The following is a 6000-nucleotide window of genomic DNA, read 5'->3' as shown; positions in this document are numbered from 1 at the left end:
GAGACGAACGCTGCGATGCCTGTAAAAACGGGGAAAAACATCCCTTTGACGCTATATAAATAGTATAGGCTGTCACGGGAAAGGAAAGATCGCTAGAAATGAAGATCATTTAGAGAGAAATGCAGAACGCTTTCCAAAAAGTCAATAACTAAGTCGTGGTAAGTCGTCATTATACTGCATCTTTTTATTTGAATGCAATCCTCAAAAACATGTTCCTATCGAGATTTATTGGCTTGACACAACTGGTGTACTAATTTAAAAGCAGTCATTAATATCCGCCGGCATGGAACGACGGGAAATGTGTTGGTCAGCGACAACTGTTCATTTTTTAAATGTGTTTGTTAAACCTATAATATCAGGATGCAGGATCAACGGGGTTTTCAGGGGTTTACACACGGGCTGTACAGAATGTTAACAAACCGTTAAGAACTTTATTTTTGAAAATATATAAAGTTACTGAAATACATTTGCACAAATATTCAGTGCATGCAAGACTGTTTTATTTGCAGTTTGTGCCGATATCTTAAGATTTAAGAATAAATATCCGTGAATACGTCTGAAATCGGTGCTAAAGTTTCACGTTGCGTGCGTGCTGAATAATGTGTAGATGAATTCTGTACACATCGAAACTTTGGCCAAGTATACAGGCTTACTAAATGAAATAATGCTGATGTATTTCACATTGCCAGAACCAGCATAAAACTCTCTTTTAGCACTAGTTGAAATTCTAAAGAAACATGTTTTAAAAAGTTATTTTAAAAAAGCACCACATACCGGTGTGTTTACATCCATTAAAGTTTAATTGTGAACCGCACAAAGTAACGTGATCCTGCACGCTGATATGTGTGCTATATAAATTATGAGTTTTCTAAAGACCACTTTAGTTATGCTCGAGCGACGCGACAATTTAGTTGCTCGGCCCCCACCGCACCCCTAATGCCACATTTGCAAATTTTAAAATGGTTTGGCTTAAAACGAATTCGTTTTTAAAATATAAGTCAATAAAAAAGAAACCTAACGTTTTCACTGAGGCCTATGATCATTCTATGCTTCATTTAAAATGTTAAGCTGATGTTTCACATTATGTGAATTTCATGCTTGAGGTTCGAATTGATCGAGTGAATTTCAATTACATACGGCATGTATCTGTTGCAATACATAATGTTTAATATGCATGTTACATTATGCAAAAAGAAAATAGCGGAATGCCACATTGACAATTTAATTCCACAGTTCTGGCGAATCAGTGGCTGTCAGATTAGCAAAAGACATTCACTCGATAATTGAGGTTATTAAAGGGGGTGACTACAGTATCATTAAAAATATGATAAGCTCTAGTAAGGCAAGAAAATCATCCGTTCATCGACATCATAATAAAAGATCTCCAGTCGTACGTCAAAAATCTGAGAGATTTCAATGTACACAAGAGCTGGTTGTTATAAAGGACACGGTTACTTCTCTTCAGGCTAGCGTACTCTGCATTAAACAATATCTACATATTAGTGACAACTTGAGGTCGGAGCAGATGAACTATATTAAAACTGGTAATCTGAATATCAAGACGGACATTCTAAATTGTCTGAATAACGTTCACTCTGTGTCGACAGCGACACTACAAGCGATGAGGAATCTCACTGGCTCCCTGGTTTCTAGAATAGTAGAGGTTGAAGACCGCGTGAGGAATGTAGAGGTACAACTGGAGTCGGAGAACATAAATGTTATAAACTGTTATTGCGATGCGGGAGACTTAAACACACCCTGTAACAGCCGGACACAAACAGACACAGAGGATTGTGTGAACAGTCTCCATAAACGACCTAATATACAACCACATACGGAGCTGATTGGTGAATACATCCCTGTCAGAGTAACAATAAGAAATGATGATGCCGACACACAATCAGCAGGTGACTTCCGGCGGGTTGAAACCAGACGTGTTAAGCGGTTCTGTATGCTAGGATTGAGCAGTCGAGTAAACACGGACGTCTTAAAGACTGTACTAGAACAAAAAAGGCCACAAGTGAGATCTACGAGAGTCTATCCTCTGCGAAAGAACCCTCGGAAAGTGCTGCTCAAACTTACTCTGACGTCCAATGATCAAGCAGGGCTTGTACTCACAAACAACTTCTGGCCGGACTATGTAAAATGTGTACCGTGGATATCAAGAGACGCTCAACGAAAGCATCCATCAACACGAGCCATCAGTGAAAAGGGGTCGCGCTATAACTATGGGGGTCACTGATCAATGACCCAGGAATACAAACGCCGACTTAAGGGGCCGATGGACCAACCACCTAGATTTCGAACACGGATGCCTTCAGACAGTATTGTGACGATGATTCGCTGTAGTGCACTCTCAGCAGATGTAGACTAGATGTGGCTATCATAGGACAGTGTTGTGAATATTGTAATCACGTCTACTTTATTATAATGACAGTTGACTTAAATCTTCTAACGTGGAACGTCACAGGGCTCATGCCCAGTGCCGCTAACCTTAGTGATATACAGATTAACGGTAATATAGATGTTTGTGGATTATCTGAACACTGGCTTTTAGCAAAAAACGTGCACTTCATGGACACCGCTATATGCGATTATAAACATCATACTGTTTGTTGTAAGCATAATAATTTTTCATATAGGTTAACGGGTAAGGGTGGTGTCTCGCTTTTATGGCACAAACGTCACCATGCATATATACAACCCTTATCTATTGATGATGACCGAATAGTTGGTATTCAAATGCAATTGTATCCCGGTAAATATTTCTTTATTTTTCAGGTTTATCTGCCATGTAGTAATCACCCAATTGAATTGTTCTACGATTATTTGCTTACTTTGTATGACTTGTATAATCTTTATTGTGATAAAGGCGTGACTATTTTTATGGGAGACTTTAACGCAAAACTTGCTGGTACTAACAATTATAAAAGCAGAGATAGACATTTTATGAAATTTGTACATGACTGTTACTTGACAGCAGCTAACATGACTAATCTCAGACGTGGAGCAATGCACTCTTATGTTTCATATGACGGAAGCGTTATGTCTCTACTTGATTATGTATTTGTGCCTATTGAAAATTCAGACTGTATACATTATTGTGATCTGGCAGATGATTGTTGTTTAAACGTGTCTAGGCATCGACCTATACTTTTCTGCCTCAACTTTAGCTGTGATTATTCTAATGTAAATGAAAATTGTGCTACACAGAATTGTATCAACTGGAAGAAAGCTAATGATCTAAACATCAAATGCTACAACGATATGCTCAAGCAAGCAGTTGGGATGATATATCTCAGTGTATGGAAAGTGATGGCATGTATGCCAAGCTTTGTGAAATACTTCGTGTGAGTGCGGACAGCGCATTCCCAAAGAAAACGTTTAAGACATACTTAAAGCCCTACTGGGCTGAGGAACTTTCCGCTCTACATGAACGTGCAAAGCGTGCAAGAGATATCTGGTGTCGCGAAGGACGACCGCGGGGGAACTCATCGGTAGTGTACCGTGAATACAAGTCTCGGAAGGCTGAATTTAGATGGGAACACAGACGCGCCTCACTGTCTTACATGCAACATCTCGACCGCAAGCTAGAAACGGCGGCAGAGTCGGATACCGTGAACTTCTGGAAAAAAGTGAATAACAGGAAAAGAGGTAATAGAACAAAAATCTACTTCGGACTTGTGTTCAATGGAACTGTGTATAGAAGTCGAGAGGACATTGTGCAACAGTGGGGTCAATATTTTGCAGATCTCTACACTCCGACAGACATTCCGCAGTTCGATGATAAGTGGAAACAGACTGTGACTATCGAAATTATCTGAGTCATTTAAAATATGGTCCTTGACTCCACAGCAATTGTACACCCAACATCAGTTTTGTCCTGCATACAAACGTTGGTAAAAGGTAAAGCGTGTGGGCCCGATAGGATTATGCACGAACCCTTGTTATTCGGTGCCGTTACTCTAGCGGAGCCATTGTCTCTCATGTATACACAGATGTTGCAAAGCGGGCATATTCCCGATAATATGAAGGAAGGAGAAATAATCACCTTACATAAGGGAGGTAACAAAAGAAAAGATAAACCAAATAATTACAGGTCAATAACATACACATCAAGTTTATTAAAGCTCTATGAAATGATACTTTTAGACCGCTGTAAGAATAATATTCTGAATCAATTAAACAGACGGCAAGGGGGCTTCCAAGACCAGCTGGGCTGCATAATGACGAGTTTTGCGCTCCGCGAATGCTTACACTACGCTCGAGAAAACTCGTCCTCAGTCTTTGTATGCTACCTGGACGCTCGACAAGCTTTCGACCGAGTTTGGCACGAGGGCCTGTTCCACAAATTGCTAGCGTTAAATAATGACCCATTAGCGCCATCGGTCGATAACAACACGCTGGCAGCTTTCAGAGATATGTACCGTAACACAAAAAGTCGGGTACGCTACCAGGGATTGCACTCATGTGAACTTCCGGTACTCCAAGGTACTCGACAGGGCGGTAAGAGCTCGCCGCTCCTGTACCTTGTGTACATCGACGGACTAATAACGGAACTTATGAATAGTAAAAATGGTGTGTGCCTGTACGATCTAAATTTGTGTGCCCCGACAGTCGTCGACGATATGGTGCTTGTGTCTTTTTCAAAGCGTGGACTTGACAATATGCTAAACATTTGTTATGAATATTCGAAGCAATGGAGATTCTTGTACAACCCTAGTAAATGCGCTGTTGTTGTTGACATAAGCACCAACATTCATTCAAACTGGGTCCTGATCCGATTCCTTTCGCAGAAAAATACACGCATCTTGGCATTATCTGTGACAGTGCGCTGCAACGAAGGGATCTATCCAGGAAGCAAGTGTAAAACTACGTGGGACATATTTCAACATATGTGGTATTGGTATTAGCAGAGAAAATGTAAGTGCAAAAACATTGATGACGATATATAAGACAGCCGTCCTTCCGAAGGCAATGTACGGTTGTGAACTCTGGAATAACTACGCAGCAAGTGATGTAACTCGGTTAGATTCTGTACATAGATTTTGTATAAAACACATGCAGGGTTTGCACAAAAGTATCTCTACAGACTACTGTATGTGTGTATCAAATGCATCACCGATTGAAACATACATGGACTGCTCGAAGTTAAAATTCCTAGGACAGCTATGCAGATTATCGCCAAAGTACCTGGTGAAAGATGTATTTCACAACAGGTTGCTCAGATATATGAATCTGGAAAATCAAAGTGTAGGTTTTATGGCAGACGTGTACAGGCTCCTTGGAAAATAGGTCTCCTTCAGTTTCTCAATGAATACATTGAAACTGGACTATTCCCAACAAAGTTTACATGGAAAATGATAATTGACAAAACAGTGAATTTGCAGACGAAACTCGATGTGGCTCAGCGACTTTTGTGCAGTGACCAGTACACCCTTCAAGAAAATGTGATTAAACCAGGCAATGGCTCGCCACTGTGGGATATAGCCAGGGCAAATCCAAATCTTTTGACTGCCTGTCAAACAATTCTTAATAGTATAGGATTAGTGACGTCACGCCCATTCTCTCAAAAGTGTAGCCTGTGCAACCTTACCGTTGACAATATAACTGTACATTTGATGTGTTTCTGTACCACTAATAACGCACGGCGAAAGCGGCTGTGGGAACGTGTTTTTAACCGTATCGGTATATTCCGATTTGCGGAATGTATGTCAATAAGCGCCATTGGGCAAACTGTATCTTTGCTGAAACTCAGCTCAGAAAATGAAAAAGGGCGATTCTCAAACTTTTCTATCACGATGGCTGCTGTTCAGCTTTTAAAAGTTAAAGTGTATTAAATTATATATTTTCACTTTCTTTATATTTCTCATGAAATGATTTTTGAAAGATGCGTATGTATCTTACAATTATATCACGCTCGCCATTCTGCTACTCTCATGATCAGTTGAGATTACCTTACACTAATATAAACTACTCACTAGATAATTAACTCTTGAA

The sequence above is a fragment of the Dreissena polymorpha genome, chromosome 10 (assembly GCF_020536995.1).
Source record: "Dreissena polymorpha isolate Duluth1 chromosome 10, UMN_Dpol_1.0, whole genome shotgun sequence".
NCBI lineage: Eukaryota > Metazoa > Mollusca > Bivalvia > Myida > Dreissenidae > Dreissena > Dreissena polymorpha.
This window is presented reverse-complemented; position numbering follows the sequence as displayed.